General features: G+C 38.3%; 1 protein-coding gene and 1 pseudogene across 2 annotated transcripts in view; one reads left to right on the plus strand and one right to left on the minus strand.

Annotated features, from left to right (window-relative positions):
- Positions 1–22,094, minus strand: part of EVI5 (ecotropic viral integration site 5) — a 203,065-nt gene that overhangs the window by 173,569 nt on the left and 7,402 nt on the right. The window lies entirely within an intron of this gene.
- On the plus strand, positions 12–14,211 carry LOC150015274 (small ribosomal subunit protein uS17 pseudogene; annotated as a pseudogene).

Consider the following 22,094-nt stretch of genomic DNA (forward strand, 5'->3'; position numbering starts at 1 on the left):
TGTGATTAAACATGACCCTTTGGTGAGTAACTACCATTTTGTCCGTCAGACTACTCTTTTCATAAAAAGAGGGGTTCATGTTTTAAGGTAATGGTTGCTGAGCAGCCACCTTCTAAAACTCCTGCTGGGTTTTTATTAAAAAAAAGTTATGGGCACTTGTCTTGCGAATTTCTTTCTCACTGGGCTGATTACCCAGGATGAATTACAGCTAAACTGGCCAACCTGAGGCTCCTTAGAGATTCCAAAACTTGTTTACCTGAGTAGTCTATTATAAAACCATGGCTCTAAAATAAAACTGAATGGAACGACTATTTTAATTGGTACCTTGAGGTTTCCAAAAATATTCAGGACTCTAAATTAACTGAGGAGAACAAAAAATTGAAAGAATTAAGAACGGCTTCTGAGGCCTCTTCTTCCCCTCTGCCATCCTCTGTCTTGTCTTATGGTCAGGCCCGGCCTCCAGCACCATATCCCTTTCTCCCATGACCACCTTCTTATCCTTTAAATTCAGATCCTGTGAGGATTGAAATGCTAAACCCTAATTTCTATTGCTAAATCAACTGAAGCAAATAAACAATTAGAAGGAAAAATTTAAATAGCAATTAGGCTAGGCTTAAGCTAACAGACTAATATACTCCAAAAACTCCAAGAGAATACTTGTTTTCTGTTTCTTTCTTTCAGTTTGCTGAAGCTTCTTGGTTAGGTTTTCCATTCTGTTCAAAAGGAAAGAAAATGTGATTCCCAGTGTTTCGGAACAGCTTTTGGAAAACAGAATCCCTCATAGGTAAGACGTTTTAGGGACTCCAAAGGCAAGATACACTTCACCTGGTCCATAGATAAGGATCTTGTGTCTGTCTAGAAATGGGTGAACTTTTGGGTAATTTGTATTTGTAATGGCCTTTCTAAAGAATCTTTGTTTTTGATAAGTCCACCTTACAGGCACTCTTAAAGGAGAGGATCTCAGACCTCTCAGAATCAATGTAACGCATTTTTTGACAGAAACTTCTAAAAGAAAAAATGATTTTTAAAACAACTTCCAAAGGATCATTACAGCCTTGGCTGGTGTGGCTCAGGGGACTGAGTGCCAGCCTGCAAACCAAAAGGTCACTGGTTGAATTACCAATTAGGGCACATGCCTGGATTGTGGGCCAGGTCCCCAGTTGGGGGCGTGGGAGAGGCTACAGAGTGAAGTTTCTCTTGCATTAATGTTTCCCTCTCTTTATCACTCCCTTACCCCTTCTCTAAACGTAAATAAATCTTAAAAAAAAAAAAAAAATCCTTACAGCACACAAAATTTTTAAAATCTTTAGTAAAAAACTTTGACCAGATGGGCAGCAAATAACCTTAACTCAGTCTGTAATGGGATGCAGAGCGAGATGTCCCCAGAACAGGTATGTTTCCCCAAAGCCCGTGGTTGGGGAAGGGGAAAAGCAGATGATACGGCTTAACATACTTTGCATAACTATGGCAAGTTGGTAGCTAGTAATAGCTGTACTACCGCCCCAGGCAAAAAGGCCTCCATGACTCTGAAAACATTCAGTGACTCATGACATGGTGGAGGCAGGGGAGGGGCTGTGTGTGGCTTCTATAGAGCCTGCTCAAGTGGTGCAAGGGAGACAGAGACCCGTGTCACAAGAACTCTTGCCCTGACTAAAGATGGCAGCCAAGAGAAGGTAGAAGATACGGAAAACTAGCAAATGTAGCTCATTGTGGGAACAGCCAGGTAGGAGGTCATACAGTAATCTCCAGGTCAGGATTTAAAAGAAGAGCAGGCAGCCATGAAGAGAGAGAGCCATGATGCAGTAGCTAGGCAGTTTGTATGCGAGCTGGTCCGCCATGGGAGAGGGCCACATGGGTGGAGTGAGTGTAGAAGAGAAGAGGAGGAGTAGCCATGAGGAAGGAGCCGGGAGCCAGGAGCCAGGAGGTGATTCAGGCATGCTGCCTGTAGTGAAGTAGCAAGCCATACAGTTTGTAGTGAAGCTGGTCTACCATGAGAAGACAGAAGCAAGCAAACAGCTATGTAGTTTGTAGTCAAGATTCCACCATGGGTCCTGGTGTAGTAAGGAAGCAAGCATGCTGCTATTCTGATCATGCCTGTTCTAGCTGACTTCTAAGCCACCAAGGACTCTGTCTTGCAAGATGCTGCCCTTCTGCCCTAAGACCTGGAATCTATCTGGGCTCTTGGGACTCAGGATGTACAGAGAAGTCACTCTCTTGGTACATGTCCCCAGGATTCCACTATGAATCAGTGTAACATGGCACATGTTTTCTAGGACTATTACATGGAGGCTGAGGTCAATGTACCCCAGATCCTGAAGGAGAGAGCTGCTGCAAGAGGATGCCGACTCTGAAACCCACAAGTGTACCTTCCAGAGGGACTGGAGAACTGTTTGCACTGCTGGCTTAAGATAAGAATATGGGGAACTATTCAGCTTCTTTTTGGCTTATAGCCTGGTGGGGAGCAGGGGAAGAGTTGGGTCTCATGGGAGAACAGGGCTCCAAGCTGGTGTGCTCCCAGCAGCCCCCCCCCCCCCGCGCCCCTACCGATGTTTCTTCTATGTAAATAAAAACCTGTTTTTCTCAACACTAATTGTTGGGTCATGCACCAATGCACCATGTGCATGGACCCCACTTTTCCTGGTTACAAGTCTGCCAGAAACACAATTTGAATCAATTTTTCTTTTTTAGTTTTGTATCACTATACCTTAGACATAGCTACATTTTAAACAATGAATCTTTTTAACAGTCTCCTGAACCATATATAGTCTGTGGCTATTTATATATTAATGTATGTCTATGTATGTATGATTAAAATTCAATTGGCAAAACTTTTATCTGTCTTGGTCTGAAATCCTTCCCTTTGTATTGCTTAACCTAAGATCTACTCCCTTTGGCAAACATTGATTGTCTCCTTTTGAAATCATTACCAAACAAACCTGCCTTATTTTAAGTAGTCTTTTCAACCAACAGCCTCTGAAAATAATTCAAAACTCGTAGAGCAATCTTTTCACAGGGTGCTCCCAGGAAATGCAGATTTGCAACATCATTATTTCCAAATTGGAGGTTTTGTCTATTGGAAATACTGCCTTTACAAGGATGCCCTCCAACATTGTTGGGAAAGGCAATACCAAGTATCTGCCTGTTATAGATTTACCATCATACCTACTATTACTTTTCCCAACAGCAATGATCCCATAGTATTCCCTATACTAAACTTTTCATTTGTACCTAATTTACTGTTGAAAATAGAAGACCTTCCATAAATGTGACCTATTGAGCTAAACTATTCCCTAGAACCAGTTCAACTTTATTTTTTCCTTATGCCCCCAATCTATGATGTTTTCAGGCTACATGGAGAAAAATGGTATACCTCTAAAGCCTGTAACCAAAATAATCAAAACTTAAGTGGTAGACAAACATAACCTATCTTTTGAATAAAATCCACTTTTCGCTGGTTCGATTCCCAGTCAGGGCACATGACTAGGTTGCACGTCAGTTCCCCCGTTGGGGGCGCAAGTGAGAGGCAACCACACAGTGATGTTTCTCTCCCTCTCTTTCTCCTTTCCTCTCTCTCTAAAAATAAATAAACAAATAAACAAACAAATTAATTAATTAGTCTTTTTTTTTTAAATCCACTTTTGACCATAAATCCTAGGTTTTCTTACCATCTGTAATAACAAGGCAAAACCTTTATAGCATACACTCTCATGCCAGATTCACAGAAATCATGTACTCTATCTTTTCAGCATTCCTACTCTTAATTGCCAAACCAACTTTTCCCAGGAACCCTGGACCATACCACACACTGATAATCGGCTCAATGATATCATAAGGCTGCCTGGTAATAACTCTTAATTTTTCTGGAATTTGTTCAGACTTTTATGTGCACCCTATGGATATAGTTTTGTTTGTGGCTATAATAATGCCCCCTGGGCCTATGAATGCTTGGATTCTTGGAGGATACATGGACAATGCGTCCTAGAACAAATAACCATTCCCTTTACCACCCTAAAATTAATGCCAGGTCTGACACCCTTACACAGACAAAGGGGGGGGGCACTTTCTATTATAGAAGATTAGCCAGATGAAGATTCCTCTGAATATGAAAATAATAGCTTTGACATTCACAAGTTGTGACCTCAGAGCTGATTATTCTGGCAATCAATTTAATTGCCTTCTTAGGATTTGGAGCACTTGGTTTGGAATATTGACAGCTGACTATGAAGTTATGCTGTGCAATTTGACTAGAACAGTTAATAGAATTGCCCAACCCACCACACTGGCTGAGGATTCCTTAGCCTGTGTAGTACTTGTCAACTGCATTGCTCTTGTCTATTCACTTGCAGCACAGAGTGGTACCTGTGCCATAGTCAACACCTCCTGCTGTACCTGGATAAATACCTCTTCCCAAGTATAATTAGAAACAACCAAGCATCTTAAACTTACAAAGTCCTTTAAAGGGCACTGAAAAGTCATCACTGGCATCCCTAACTGGTTGGAAATTAAATTTTCCAACATTTTTTCCACTGGCTCCCAACCAGGGCCATTTTAAGGTCTGATTAAAAAATTGTTATAATTACTGTTCTGATTTGTTCAATGTTCCTCACTGTCAAATTGTTGATGTGCCATATAACCAAATATCCTAACTCCACTATCAAAACTCAGATAATAATTGCTCAAAGACTTGAGATGATTGATCAAGTGTTCCTCCTTGAAGAGTAATTCACTTTGAGATCCTGGTTGCAGACAACTAGATGTGAAGACCATGCCTAAGACTCACTTGCTTGGGGCCTCCTTGGTGCTCAAATGTGGCCCCTGCCCATAGACTCTGATTCTACTCCAGTAATACTTCAACCCCCTTACGTGGTACATGACCAAGTATCCTGACAGCTCTACACCAAAATGCATGATCAATATGTTCCCAATAAAATTTCGATCAAAATGGAGAAATGTGAATAGAATCATCTCAAACTGAAATCAACAATGTCATGGGTCCCCAAATTGGAGTCAAGAGTCCATTAGGGAAGTCTGGCTTATGAACATCCACACCCACATAAGGTTTGAACTTCCGGATTTCATGCTTGCCGTAGAAGCACTTCTCGTGAAACTAGAGTCTGTTTCCATGCCGATGCTTATCTCAGTCTCACCACCCAGACCTGACCAATCATTTTTGAACTAGTCATCACACCATGTTAGACAGCAAATAGGAAATGCCTCTTTTGTTACAACTTGTGGTTTTTCCCTGTATAATCTCTGGCTTTCTTTGTCTTTTCTGGAGCACATTCCATGTCCTACCTTGAATCTGGATCTCCCATACTAACCCTGTAACACCCCAAATAAACTTTTGTTTAACTTTGCAGCTTCAGTTCTTCCTTGTTCAACACTGCAAACTGTTTTGGGTTTTTTTTGACTTTCAATATGTCTTGTAATTTTTCTTAATAGGTGGATATGATGTACTAGTAAAAGGAACTGCTGTAAATAGGCCTTTAAAAATGTGGTGGGAAGGTGTGGGGGTAAGGGAAGCATTTTACAGTCCTACAATTTGATCTTAGTCTTTTAGTGAGCCTGCATCTCTGGACTGTGAATACCACATGCACTCAGTTCCCCTGCCTCCCGCCACCCCTCACCGCACACCCTTCTGTGGGACAGGATGGCTAGAGTGGACTGGAATTGGTTGTTTTCCTTCTCCTAGATCAGTTAGGCTCTGATAAAATCCCAGCAGGCAAAGCCCTGCTTAAGCCTGCAGAGATTGTAGTCAAAAAAATTACAGCGTAGGTCACGTGTATCTGAGAGATATATTCACTACTAGTATGTGCTAAAAAGAAAAAAAATTTTTTTTAAACACTGCAAATTTGCATTTATTATATTTATATAATAAAATACATGATTCCTTATTTTGTTACAATCTAGAAATTATTAGACATATAAAAACATAAAGAATAAATTTTTTCTTTTCAAATAACGGAAACATGGATATTGCTAAAAAATACAACCAAAAAATGTCTTTAACATTAATCAGAATCTTCAATAGTTGGCTTTAACAAAAAAATAAAATAAAATAAAATTGTAAGTCACTGCAAACAATTTTGCTATGCTCAAGGCATAAATACTTTTCACAATACTTGCAAAAATATTTTCATTAGTGACTCAAGTAGCATTTGCTGAAATTCTTCAAGATCTCTTGGATTATCAAATTGATATATTTTTCCAGCCATTTTCAATGGTAAATGAAAAAGAAATACAACACTGACCAGAATTTGCAGTATCGTTCCAACACAATTTACTATTGAATATCACACACCCTTACAAAACACATGTTATAATCAAACTGATGGCTTAAACGTTATGGCTTAACATCAGTCATGCACAAATACACAGCTAGTCATGACCTTGAACCTATGCACCTTATATATGTAACAATATTTAAGAAAATTGTTTGTATCAGATCAGTGTGACATCTGCAGGGTTAGTTTCTCCTAAATGCAGACCTTGTTAAGAACAGGATGTCCTGGAATACTTCAAAATAGTTCCTTTTTCCCTCCACCAGAACGAAGTATGAGAGAATTTTTCGACAGTATTCACTAGGAGAACATGGTTGAGTTCCTGGAGGTAAAATTCACAGAAGTGTAAGAGGCTCCTCAATGATTGAGTCCCCCTGGAGTTTTCTCTCTCAGACTTAACCACACTGCGCCTCCAGCAATTCTTCAGTTATAGTTCAGGTTTCCCTTCCCTACCACTGGTTCCTACAAAGGTTTCAACTTGCGGGTTTCTCTCTATTAAGTTATGATTCTCTTTATCTCTTCAATTTAGGGGCCAGTGGACTGTCTTAAGACCTCACTTTTCTGATGAAGTTAAGAAGAATTGTTTATTTTTTCTGTTTTTTTCAGCTTTCTACTTGTTAATAGGACAGGGTGGCAACTTCCATTTCAAACCAGAAACTAGAAGTTGTAATTTTGTTTTAAAAAGATGGTTAGAAAGACATTAACACAGACCATATTCAGAATGCTAATTTTCACTACAAAGCAAAAAAAGCAAAAATTCAAAATTATACATATATACATTCTCATTAGAACAAAGATATAAGCAAAGAACAGAATAAAAGAAAATATATCAAAATTAAACCCAAAGTGAGAGGATCCAAGATGGCAGAGGAAATACAACAAGGATGCCAGCCTGTTAAACCAAGCACGCCGTTGTCCGGGGACAGCCAACTGAGCTGGAGCCTGCAAGTCCTTCCCCATGTGGGAAGGCCACCCTCCCCTCCACACCCCCACACTTATTAGGGATTTCTGGACTCAAGGGTAGGTAGGATGACGACCATGTCCAGCTTGAAGCAGTTAGAGGAGCATGAGACCTTCGCCCATCATCCTTTATAAGATTATAAAGGGTCTTAAGTCTGAGAGGGGGGGAACTGTTACACAGCAGGGGTCCCCCTAAAATAATTAATTAATTAAACCCAAGGTTATGTTATAACTATGAATTTGGGGATGGAGAGTCATTTGTGTTTCTAATTATCTCCAATTTGGTTATATAAAACGTGCATAATTAAGGAATGAGATAAATATATCCAAAAAAAATGAAAGATGATCAAGAAGGGGAAAAGGTTAAGAAAAAGAATACTATAGAGTAGGCTCAAGAAGAAAAATATATTCTGATTTGATTTTGTTTTTAAAAGAATTCTTATTTATGTATTTTTTCATTATAAGTGATCCATATTTATAGCAAAAAAATAAAAGAAAAAAGAAAATGAACAAACACTAATTATACATAAACTCACCACTCAATCAGTGCAAGCCTTTTTTTCAAAGATGATGGAGCATAAATGATGGAAACATAGATAAAGTATGAACAAGAGGGACCTCAGCCTCACTTAGAAATAAAACTGACCCTGGCCCGTGCAGCTCAGTTGCTTGGAGCATTGTCCCATAGAACAAAAACACCAGTTTGATTCCTGGTCAGGGCACATACCCAGGTTGTGGGTTTGATCCCCAGTTGGAGCATATACAAAAAAGCAGTCAATTGATGTTTCTCTCTTACATCGATGTCTCTGTCTGTCTCTCTCTCCCTCTCTGCCTTCCTCTCTTTCTGAAAGCAATGAAAAAATGTCCTCTCGTAAAGATAAAAAAAAATTTTAAATAAAAAATGAAGTAAAACTGAACTAGACACAAGCCTTTAAGGGTTCCAAACAAACTTTGTTTCCTAATTGTGGTAAAATATATATATATTAAATGTAAATTTAGTCACTGTAACCCTTTTTAAGTGTGCAATCATTGTAATTAACTATATTCATAATTTTGTACAACCATCACAACTGTCTATTTCCAAAATTTTTTATCACGCAAAGCGGAAACTCTGTATCTATTCTTCCTTCTCCCCAGCTTCAGGTAATCTCTAATCTACTTTCTGACTCTATAAATTTATATATTCTGGATATATATAAGTAGAAACATACATACAATATCTGTCCTTCTGTATCTGACTTATTTCATTCAGATGTTTCCAAGGTTCCTCCATGATGTAGCATATACCAGAACTTTAGTCCTCTTTATGGCTGAAAAATAATCCATTAAATATATTGCTCTCATTTTTTAAGGTATTAAAAACTCTGAGCTCATGCAAAACTTGATATATTTAATGTTGGAGGATTATATATGTGTGAATCTTCATTCATCTGTAATTTATCCATTTTTCTTTTGATGGACATTTGGGTTGTTTCCAAACTTTTGGCTAATGTGAGTAATGCTACTGTGAACACTGGCACAGAAGTGCCAAGCAAGCTTTTAATAATTTGCTATTGCTGGAAAATCGGCAGAAGGACCGTGAAGGAAAACACCAACAGAAGTGGCCAAAAGCAATTACCACAATGGAACTGAATAGAATATAAGACATTAACTATATGCTTTTAATATTATTCTTTAATTTTTCCAAATATTCTTGAACAAATGTGTATTATTTGCATAAACGAGGGAGAATCATTTTTATAGAGTCCTTTGTCATGACAGGATATATATGTTCTAACCTGCAATCCTGACCTCAATAATCATCTCTTAGTACCTTGCATCAGCATTGTGTTGCTTTCTCCTTTTTATTTTCTTATTGTTTATTTCAAAATGGTCAATTTCAATGTAAATATTTTAAAAATCATTAACTTGTACCTGTACATACCATTATTTGTCCTCATCCTTCAAATTGTTGGAAATTCTGAGCCCATAGAAAAACTTAATATACAGCTGAATAAACATGTGAAAAGCAAAAAAAATTATACTCAACCTTGTGCCAATAGAATTTAAGGGTGGTGCAAATGTAATATCTATCTTCAATATTTTAATTGTTATAAGAAATTATTGTTCAAACTCTGTAAACATTGGTATAAACATTATATAAATAGCAATATCCTGTATGCTTTGAATATTATCAATAAATATATAGAGTGTGGGTTTTAACACATAGCCTGTAGATATCCACAAAGAAAAAGTACAGACTGTCTTTCACTAAAGTTAACAGCTGTCAAAAATGGAAGGGAAGCTAAAGCACTGGCTTCAACAGGGATAAAAAAAAAAAAAAAAAAAGAACAGGAATTACAGTGAAAGGGAAAAAACAGGAAATAAGGGCAACACTGCTGACACATCTCCTTCCTCTAGATGTCTGTACGACAGACTTCTCTGAGTTGATGTATTTTCTGTAGGCCTACAGCACATTCCCATTTCTCTCTGATCCTCCATGCTTCTAAAGCTAAATTTCAAAACAGCAAAACTTGTATGCAATGATATACTATTGTTATTGCTACAACCATTATCTACTGTATGTTTTACTACACAGACACATTCATTATCTTATTTAATCCTCACAGTACCCCTGAGCTTTTACTGAAGTTTATGGAAGTTAAACAATTTGTCCAAGATTCATTAGTTAATAAATGATGGAGCCAGGATATTAAACATTCGGTCCTAAAACAAAATGCCCTAACAAGTATAAATCACTGATAGCAAGGGGTGCTAAAATTAACAGTTATGTATAAAAGTAAAGACACAGCAAACACATCAGAATATGTCATGACCCTGAGCATTTTATTTGACAGATTGACAGGGCCTGCCCAAAACCAATCTGATTCTGTATTTCAGAAATTCAATTAACTAAAATATTGAGATGGAAATTATATTTAAAAATAAAACTCTCAACATATCACATAAAAATTCCTACCTCCTCTGAAAATAGCCTATTATAGACTTTAATCTTTTTTAATCCATGTAAATACTAGTGTAAAAAGAACTGAAAGAGAGTCCACAAATAATCCCATGCCTCTACAGTCAATTAATATTTGACAAAGGAGACAAAAGCATACAATGGCATAAAGATAGTCTATTCAATAAATAGTAGTGGGAAAACTGGACAGATAAGTGCAAAAAAAAATTAGATCACCTTCTACACCATAACCAAGAATAAACTCAAAATGGATTTAAGACTTAAATGTTACACTCAAAACCATAACAATCCTGGAAGAAAACAGGCAGTAAAATTTCAGACATTTCTCAGAGCGATATTTTTTTCTGATTATCTCCTTGGGCAAGGGAAACAAAAGAAAAAATAAACAAATGGGACTATATCAAACTAAAAAGTTTGTGCAGAGCAAAGGAAAACATCCAAAGAATGAAAAAACAATCCAATGAAATGGGAGAACATACTTGCCAATGGTATATCTGATAAGGGGTTAGTATTCAAAATGTATAAAGAACTTACAAAACTCAACACGCAAATAAACGAATAATCCAACTTAAAAATGGGCAAAGGGCCTGAACAGACACTTCTCCAAAGAGGACAATACAGATGGCCAATAGACATTTGAAAAAATGTACAACATCTCATCAAAGAAATACAAATTAAAACCACAATGAGCTACCACCTCACACCTGTCAGAAAGGCTGTCATCAATAAATCAACAAACAACAAGTGCTGGCGACGATATTCAGAAAGGGGAACCTTCATGCACTGTTGGTGGGAATGCAGTTTGGTGCAGCCACGGCAGAAAACAATATGGAGTTTCCTCAAAATATTAAAATTGGCACTGCCTTATGAACCAGCAATTCCACTCCTGGGAATATACCCAAAGAAACCCGAAACACTAATTTGAAAGAATACAGTAGTCCCTTTATATAGCGGTTCACTTATTGCGGCCTCACTGTATCACGGGTTTTTTTAAATATTATATTTAATTATTTATCGCGGATTTTTTGCTATATTGTGGGATTTTGCGGTACTGTATACGTATGTTGTTAAAGTCATGTAGGTTTAAGAGTGTAGAATAAATGTAACGTTCTTACTTCGCAGGGGGGTCTGGAACATAATACCCGCAATAAGTGAGGGAATACTGTATATGCACCCCAATGTTCATTGCAGTGTTATTTATAATAGTCAAGCATTTGGAAGCAGCCCAAGTGTCCATCAATAGATGAGTGGATAAAAAGGCTGTGGTACATTTACACAACAGAATACTACTCGGGTGTAAAAGTACAAAAGAAAATTTTACACTTTGCAACAGCATGGGTGGACCTGGAGGGCATTATGCTAAGTGAAATAAGCCAGTCAGAGAAAGACAAATATCACATATGTGAAATCTAATGAACAAAATGAAAAAGCAAAATAGAAACAAACTCACAGAGAGCAGGCTGACAGATTTCAAGACAGAGAGGTGGAGGAATTCAGAAAAAAAAGAGAAATAACTCATGGTAGTGGACAACAGTGTGGAAAAGGGGTATAAATGGTAACGGATGAAGACTTGATTTGGGATGTAAACACACAATATAGTGTGCAGATGATGTGAAGTAGAATTATGTACCCGAAACCTGCATAATTTTGGTTAACCAGGGTCACCCCAATAAATTCAATAAAGAGGAAAAAGGTCTTAAGAATACCAACAAGAACAGCCAAGATGGAGGCATAGACAGACTTGCTGCGTCTCCCTCCACAACTAAGAAGGAATACAACTACCTCAAAACTAGAGACAACCAGAAGTTCCAGAAAATTAAACTGCATGGAAGTCCAGCACACAAAGATATAAAGAAGAAATACTCATCCAGACAGGTAGGAGGGGCGGAGCCGACGCGGTGTGATGACAGCAGCGGAGGCAGTGGCAGGTTGGCAGAAAGTGCAGTCATGTTTTAAAAAGTCAGGAGGGACACCTGGGAAGCGTTCCCAGCTCCTCACCGGACCTAGCAGCTCATGGTCCCAGCACCAGGGAAAATCAAGCCTCATTGCTTCTGACTGTGAAAACCAGTGGGGGTTGGGATGGAGGCAGAAACTGCCGGTCTCTCAGCAGAGTCCGCTTGTTTAAAGGGCCTCACGGTCCTAGAATGTCCACAGACCCACCCACTCTGAGAACAACGGCCAGAGCAGCAGCTAGAGGGGCGCCAGTCCGGTGCAGAAGTGGGAGAGGTGCCTGGAAAAGGGGCAAGTGATGGGCAGGCGGCTTTGTTCCCCCTCGGACCTCTCCCCCACATACAACGCAACAACGTGGTGAAGCAGGTCGCCCTGTACTGACCAATCCCTAAGGCTCTGCCTCTTACCACGTAACAGGAGTGACAGCTCTATGTGGGATGCAGAGGCAAACAAACACAGGAACCTGTCAGGACGAGGAGACAGAGAAGTATGGCCCAAAGGGGTAATGGATCAAGGTTCCAGTGGGAGAACTAAGCAATGAGGAGATAGCCAACCTCACAGATGAGGATATAGACAACCTAACAGACACAGAATTCAAAACACCAGTGATAAAGATGCTCACAGGCTTGATAGATATGCTTGAGTACGGCAAACGCATAAGAGAAGAAGCGAAGGCTATGCTAAATGAAACGAAGGAAAATCCACACAAAACCAATGGTGAAGGGAAGAAAACTGGTGTTCAAATCAATGATTTGAAACATAAAGAAGAAAAAGACAGTCAACCAGTGCAAAATGAGGAAACAAGAATTTTAAAAAATGAGAACTTCCCAAATTTTGCAAAGGAGATGGACATACAGGTCCAGGAAGCATGGAGGGTCCCGGGTGAGCTGGACCCAGAGGGAACCACACCAGTACATATCATGATTGAGATGCCAAAGGTGAAAGATAAAGACAGAGTCCTGAGGGCAGCAAGAGAGAGGCAGAGAGTTGCCTACAGGGGGTGCCTATAGGACTATCAGCTGATTTCTCAGAGGACACTTTGCAGGCAGGAAGGGACTAGCAGGCAGTATTCAATGTGATGAAAGGCAACCTGCAACCAGGATTATTCTATTCAGCAAAGCTATCATTTAGAATGGAAGGGCAGACGAACTGCTTCCCAGACAAGGTGAAGCTAAAGGAGCTCATCATCACCAAGCCATTATTATATAAAATGTCAAAGGGACTTACTTAAGAAAAAGAAGATCAAAACTATGAACATTAAAATGACATCAAACTCACAACTATCAACAACTGAATCTAAAAAGTAAAAACAAAACCCAACTAAGCAAACCAGAATAGGAACAGAATCACAGGTATGGGGATCATTTGAAGGGTTATTAGCTGGAAGGGGGGAAGGGGAGAAATGGGGAAGTGGTGCAGGGATTAAGAAGAATAATCAGTTGGACAAAATAGACAGGGGGATGCTAAGAATAATATAGGGCTTTTTTTTTTCCCAGGCGGCCGCGAAGATGGCGGACATTCAGACTCACCAGGTTCCTCTCCCTGCAGACGGAGCGGGCCTACCAAAAGCAGCCCACCATCTTTCAAAACAAGAAGAGTGTTCCGCTGGGAGAAACTGGTAAAGAGAAGCTGCGGCGATACTACAAGAACATCGGTCTGGGTTTCAAGACGCCCAAGGAGGCTATTGAGGGCACCTACATTGACAAGAAATGCCCCTTTACCGGTAATGTCTCCATCCGAGGGCGCATCTTGTCTGGCGTGGTGACCAAGATGAAGATGCAGAGGACCATAGTTATCTGCCAAGACTACCTCCACTACATCCGAAAGTACAACCGCTTTGAGAAGCGCCACAAGAACATGTCAGTGCACCTGTCCCCCTGCTTCAGAGATGTCCAGATTGGCGACATTGTCACCGTGGGTGAGTGCCGGCCCCTGAGCAAGACCATGCGCTTCAATGTACTCAAGGTCACCAAGGCTGCTGGCACCAAGAAGCAGTTCCAGAAGTTCTGAGACTGGATACCTGTTCACTCCCCCAAAGGAAATAAAGTTATTTTCTCAGTCAAAAAAAAAAAAAAGAATATAGGAAAGGGTGAAGCCAAAGAACTTATATGCATGACCCATGGACATGTACTAAGGGGTGTGGGATTGCTGGAGGGAAGGGGGTTACTGGGCAGAGGGAAGCAAAGGGGAAAAAATTGGAACTACTGTAACAACATAATCAATAAAATATACTTTAAAAAAAAGAGGGAAGGAGATAAAAGAAAACAGAAAAAGACAACCAATGGCTACCACATCACAATTACATGTTTATTATTGCCAGTAAATGGAATTTTACGAAGGCTAATTCCAATTAATTTAACTTGTTTACTAGACTTAAGGGTTTTTTTAATCTTCCAAATATAAGATACCAATTTTCTTGTGAATTTTTATATTTAATGATACAACAGTATGAGTTTATGGTATAATACTTGCAAATTTGTATGTATGTTCACTATTAAAGAACTTTACTGAAGGGCATCACATTCACTGCTCTGTAGCTAACTAAATTCCCTAGTTCTACTAAATGCCACAGAACAAAAATATCTTGAGTCACATACAAAGTTAACACACAAACACACACATTTTTCCAACCCATTCAAAACATCTAAGTATTGATGACTTTATATACTCTCTGACCAAAACATTTCATGTGAATAAGGTACCAACCAGTTTTAGCATTATAAATGTTTGAGATATCCAAAATTATACTAGATTATAGCATGCAACTAACTACCTTAAGAAATTAGCATTCATTTAGCCTTTGAACCACTTTAAGACCTATATAAGTTCAATTTCATTCAAAAATTTAATAAAATATTTTAACTGGCCATTTCATCTACTACCTAGTATTGAAAGGTTTTTCATATTATCACATTCAGTATATTCATTGCTATGTTATACTTATTTCTTAAAAAGAAATAAACAATGACCCTCTAAACCACCTTGATCAAATAACAAAAATTACCATGAGCTATGGATCTAAATTTTTTAAATCATGCTTAAAAAAAAAATGACATGGCTGGTGTGGCTCAATGGATTGAGTGCCCACCTATGAACCAAAAGGTCACCATCTTGATTCCAGTTAGGTCACATGCCTGGGTTGTGGGCCAGGTCCCCAGTAGAGGGCATTCCAATTGATGTCTGTTTCTCTCTGTCTCTCTCTCTCTCTCTCTCCCTCTCCCTCTCTATCCCCCTTTCTTCCCCTCTCTCTGAAAATAGAAGTTTTCTTTTTAAGTGATGTCTAATTTAATGCTAACACACTTCAGTAAACACATTCAATTTAAAAAATACAAGTGTACAATCTCTCCTGCTACTATGCCAACCTAAAACATCCAAAGAATAAAATAATCAGTGTTTATAAACACATACAGAGCATCAAATAACAGCTTTATGAGGTAAACAATATATTCCTTATATGAGAAAACTGTCTTACAGGTAGTTTGGGTAATCCACTTAGTCATTCTAGTCATTCAAGTGAATAAAAAACTTCTGGTCATGATAGCAGTGTAGGCAAACATGGTTCGCCTCTTCACACAACCACATTAAAATTACAACTAAAATATAGAACAAAAATCACTCAGAACCATCAGAAATTGAGTTGAAAGGAAGTCTGAGAATTATGAAATTAAAGCAACCACATCCATACAGACTGGGCTCAGATGCAGAACAGGCTGGTCCCACACCCACAGGTGGTAGATAAACATTTGGGAGGGATATCTCAGGAGGCAGGAGTCCCAGACCCACAGCAGGCCCCCCAGCCCAGGGTTCCAGTGCCAGGAAGGTAAGTCCCTCTAACTTCTGGCTGCAAAAACCAGTGCGGATTGAGTCGGTGGAAGAAACACCTGGAGCCCCAAGCAGTTCCTCCTAAAGAATCTACACAAGGACTCACCTCCTAAAACTCTCTCTGAGCTCCAGCACCAGGCTAGCAGCTTAAAAGGCACCAGTGGTACACAGGGAGGGAACTGAAGTGTCTGACATCAAGGTGAGCAGAGGCCATTGTCCCTTTTCTAAACCCTCTCCCAACAGAGCCAGCAAGCTGATGCCATATATGAGACTCCATCAACCTGGCTAACATTGTTTGACCCACATTAGAGATCCCCAGAGACTCTGCCTATCCCAACTTATGGACCCACCCAAGCTGCGTTTCCATATGAATGCCTGGTCTTGGCTCCTGCTTCAAAACATCCTAAATCCTATCAAACAAGCAACCCCTTGCTTCAGTGAGCCCCAGACTCAGCACTAGCAGAAACCAACCTAGTTTCACAGCTTGGCTTCACCTGGAAACCTCCAAGCCCAGCCCAAGTAGCAGCCATCTGATTGCTTTATAGCTCAGGCAGGATGGCCCTAGGCAGAACACAGGTGAGGGATGACTGTGGCCTGCACCACCCAGGAAATCCCAGGGCCAGCACATCCAGTGGACAGTTACAGACCACGTCAGAGCACAAGCACCCTGCCCCTGCACAGCTGATCCTCCATGGAGAGTGGAGGTTGGTAGTCAGTGGTCACAGCCAATCCTTACAGCTGACTGGCCTGGGTAAATCCCTCCCACTGATCTGCCAACAGCAACCAAGGCTCAGCTACAAGAGGAGGGTGCACTCAGCCCACATGAAAGGTACACCTCGAGTATCCAGCTTGGGTGATTAGGGGCGGCTGTGACACTAAACCTTACAGGACACATACTACATTAGGCCACACTACCAAGACATGGAGTCAAAACACCTCTACCTAATACATAGAAACAAACACAGGGAGGCTGCCAAAACAAGGAGACAAACATGGCCCAAATAAAAGAACAGTTCAAAACTCCAGAAAAAGAACTGAACAAGATGGAGATAAGCAATCTATCAGATGCAGTGCTCAAAACACTGGTTGTAAGGATGCTTAAGGAACTTAGTGAGGACCTCTACAGTATAAAAAAGATCCAGTCAGAAACAAAGGATACACTAATTGAAATAAAGAACAATTTACAGGGAAACAAGAGTAAAGTGGATGAAGCTGAGAATCAAATAAATGATTTGGAACACAAAGAACAAAAAAACAACAACCAATCAAAACAACAAGAAGAGAAAAGAATCCAAACCTTCAAGGACAGTATAAGCAGCCTCTAGGACAACTTCAAGCATCTACATCATAGAGATGCCAGAAGGAGAAGAGAAAGAGCAAGAAATTGGAAATCTCTTTGAAAAAATAATGAAAGAAAACTTCCCTAATTTGGTGAAGGAAATAGACATGCAAGTCCAGGAAGCACACAGAACCCCAAACAGGATGAATGCAAAGAGGCCCACTCCAAGATCCATCATAACTAAAATGCCAAAGGTTAAAGATGAAGATAGAATCTTAAAAGCAGCAGAGAGAAGCAGTTAGTTACTACAGGGGAGATCCTGTAACACTGTCAACTGATTTCTCAAAAGAAACTTTGCAGGCAAGAGGGGATTGGCAGGAAATATTCAGAGTCATGAAAAGCAGGGACCTACAGCCAAGATTGCTCTACCCAGCAAAGATATCATTTAGAATCAAAGGACAGATAAAAAGTTTCCCAGACAAGAAAAAACTAAAGGAGCTCATCATCACCAAACCATTATTAAATGAAATGTTAAAGGGGCTTATTTAAGAAAAAGATCAAAACTATGAACAATAAAATGGCAATAAGTACATATCTATCAATAATTTAATCTAAAAAACAAACTAAGCAAATAAGGACAGAGACATAATCATGGCTTCAGAGAGTGTTTTGATGGTTGCCAGATGGGAGTGGGGAGAGGGGGAATGGGTGCAGAGGTGAGGGGATGAAGAAGTACAAATAGGTAGTTACAGAATAGCCATGGGGATGTAAAGTACAGATTAGGAAATGGATCAACCAAAGAATTTATACCCATGACCAATGGGTATAAGTTTTTGTTGCCTGAGGGAGCAGGGGGTGCTCGGTGGAGGGGGGCAAAAGGGGAGGAAAAATCAAGACAACTGCAGTAGCATAATAAATAAAATGTAATTTTTAAAAACTGAATAAAAAAACTAAAACCAATACTGCTGCTATCAAACAGATTTTCCTTATTTATTATCTTCAATTCCATTTGCACTTTTCTGCATTTTTTAAGTCTTCTTTTAATATAATCACAAAATCATAATAGCTGCTATATATATTGGGCACCAAAACATACGCCAGGCACTATTTCCATTCTTCATGACCAACTTTTCAGAATAAACAGGAAAATATACATTTTTCTGATAAAGGAACAGTCCCAGAGAGGTTAAATGACAAAGCTAAATGTTTATTCCTTCTACTATATCATGCCATTTTTTTTCTGACCATTAATTATTATAATTAAATTATTCGCAACACAGAATTGTACTAGATTCTCAACAAAAACTAAGTTTGTTTTCCTTCATAGAAGAGGTAATTATAAATATGTGCAATATTTTATTGTATTACCAAATTACTGATGTAAATTTCCCCACAAATACTTTTGTATTAAAACTGGGAAGAGAAAAAAAAAAAAAAAAAACTGGGAAGAGAGAATGCTATCTAAAATACACTACAGAAGAGCATTAGGTACTACAATTTGATCATTTGAGCTGTACCTAAAATTGCCATAGCTAAGGTGTTCAAAGTTCATGGGTAAGGAGCTAATAAAACCTGTTCCCTGACCTCGAACTTCCATTGTTACAAACACAAAATTATTTGTTTGTTTTTAAAGACATATCCATATACATAATTTTTTCCTGGCAGCAACAAGAGTACTAAAATACCTGTTTCCTTACGTTTCAATTGAGTCTAAAAAAAGCACAAATTCAAAACAAGTACCTCTGAAAATGTATCACATGTTACATGAATTTTTTATTTAGTATACACAATATATCAAATACTGTGTGAAGAAGTGTTAAGGACTTTCATTCCATACAAAATATGAAATAAAAATGAATCACCACTGTTTTGTAAGACTCTAAAATGACAATAAGAATCTTCAACATAATGTTCCAAAAGGGTACATTTCACACAAATCACAACAAAGGCCTACAAATTCCATTTTAATGCTAGTCATTTTAATTACTTTTAAGTACACTGACTCTTTATTACACACACCTCCAGAGTTATCTACTTCCTTCTACACCCTATTAATATTTACAAACGAAACAGAATTCTTGCCTCCTTTCCCTCCAAAATCTACTACTCCACTGTGTTCCTTGTATTAATGATTGACACACCAATATCCAGCAACCCATGGCAGATACATGGGGGTCAGCTGACCCCTCCCTTATGTTCACTCCACACATCATAGGTCTAGAATCTATAAGATTCTTCCTCCCTATCAATTCCCAAGAACAGAAATATATCAACTTTCAACTATTATTTTATTGTGTTTTCCCCATTTCAAGTTTTGTATCCATGGTACCAGAATAGTCTTTCTGAAATTTAGTTCTGATTAGAACTATCATAGATTGCTGGCTGGAATGTAATATGATATAACCACTTGGGAAAATTGTTTTCTAATATTTTCTAAAATTAAACATACATCTGCCCTATGACCCAATAATTCTGCCCCTAGTTATTTAACCAAGAGAAATGAAAATGTATGCCCATAAAAAAATTGGTAGCCAAGTCTTCACAACAGCTTTATTCATAGTAGCCAAATAGGAGAATGTATAAACAAATCGTGTTATAGTCATGAGGCATTACTATACACCCACTTAAAAGAAAAAACTACTGATATCAGCAACAACATGGATGAATTTCAAAAACATATGTTGAACAAAAGAAGCCAGACAGTAAAGAATACACACTGTATTATCCATTTATGAAGTTCAAGAACAAAAAAATCTAATCTGTGGTAAAAGATATCAGGACAATAGGGATTAACTAAGGGAACCATGAGGGAAAGAGTCACACAGGCATATACATGCATCAAAACTCAATCAACTGTGTATTTAAGTTCTGTGCATTTTTCTGTATGTAAATTTTACCTTAAAAAAAATTAAGATTTAAAGCTTTTACTACACTCAGCATTTTTCCTTAGTATTTAAGACAAATTAATTATTAAATAACCCTTTCTTACAAAAACTATTATCTTGCTCAGAAACAAGACTATCAACTGTGTCTTCCCCTGGCTTGTACATTTTATGAAAGCAAGGATTTTGTCTATGTAGAATAGATCCCATTATCTTCCCAATACCTGTCATTATGCAAGACATATACAGGATGCTAAATATGTTTTTTGGTGGTTCCTAATGACTAAGGAGAATGTTTACAACCATTACATTTCTAGATCATTTACTGACTCATTTTTCTAATCTTGTATGTTACAAGTAAATGTACCATCAATTTTGACAACCTTTATAACCTTGTTCATCTGGCAGTAGATTAGAAGCTTCTCCACATTTTCAAAATGGCAACCAAGTTGTCTTTAACTTTGTGCTCATCTCCTACAAGTATTTCGAATAAATGTTCAAAGGCATTACATTTTTCATGGGTTTATTGCCTAAAATTCATTCAGTTTACTTTGCAATTTATCTTCTCTCACCATCAAATTCTATCTCAGTCTTCGAAACTCTCCTGGTTTCTAGTATGGCTGAAGACACTAAATTTTTCTTCTATCTTTCTCTCAGGTAGTTCATTAAAATATATTATATTGGGTTGCCCAAAAAGTCCATTTAGTTTTTTCCATAAAATAAGATACATTTTTCATTTTCACCAATAACTTTATTGATTTGGATATTTCAAGTATGCCAACTACCTCCTGTGTGGTATAACGTTACTATGAACTTCAGCTGCTCTACCTGATCATGGAGCATCGTCCAGTGAGAACTCTCCAGCACAAAACTTCACAAACCACTTTTGACACGTTCTATCAGTCACAGTACCTTCTCCATACACTACACAAATCTTTTTGTTTATGTCTCAGTTGCATTTTTACCTTTGTAGAAATAATAAAGAATATGCTGAAAATGTTGCTTATTTTCTTCCATCTTCAATATTAAATAGCTATACAAAAATTCACCAATTTTGATTTTTTAAATGCACACTGATATGACAGCTGTCATAATACAATCTAACAAAATTTGTTTCGAATGAAGTTAAAAACAACTAAGCATGACTACAGCCATATTATGGAAGAAAACGAACGTTTTGGCCAACCCAATACAATTGTTCGTATCATAATATACATTGTTCATTAAAGCTACACTTTCATCCAGTATCTGTTAACACTGCTCTAACAAATTCATTTTTTGGCACAGCAAAAGAGTTGTACCAGGCCAAAAAAGAAAGCACCTAATCAATCATCTGAGCACCAACTCAAAGGTCAAACAATATCCCTACCTTCACTTCCATATCAGTGCTTACACTCTCCTATAAAGGGGCGGGGTGGGGGTAGCAATGATCCATAATAAAGCCAGTTCTGTTCTTATTGTTCATCAAGGTCCTGGCCCAGAACAAAGGAGTTAGCAAAATCATGGACTCAGAAGACACTGAATAGAAAAACCAACAATGAAGACTCTGATAATAGCCAGTTTAACCAGCTTTAGTAAACACTTTGCAGAGTGCAACTGTGAGGGTTGGATCAGTACAAAGAACAATTAACAAGCGCTAAACCCTCATTGTCTTTGAACACTTCAAGGATAAAATGAAGACAGCACTGGCAGGGAGAGCTCTTTTGAAGTAAATAAACAGTAATAAACAGCTGGAAATTGCAACAAATAAACACACCAGGCAACTTGTAATAATGAGAAAAGGGATGACCCTTTCTGCACAAATACATGGGGCCACAATCAACAGGTTCAATCCACAAAACAAATTCATTAACCCACATGTTTCCAATGAGGAAAGACTATCATACCATCAAGATAGTAGAAACTGCCAATATTATCTTTGATTGATATCTTGATTTTATATGCAAACATAAAAGCAA

The sequence above is a fragment of the Furipterus horrens genome, unplaced genomic scaffold, assembly GCF_987537825.1.
Source record: "Furipterus horrens unplaced genomic scaffold, mFurHor1.1.pri manual_scaffold_3, whole genome shotgun sequence".
NCBI lineage: Eukaryota > Metazoa > Chordata > Mammalia > Chiroptera > Furipteridae > Furipterus > Furipterus horrens.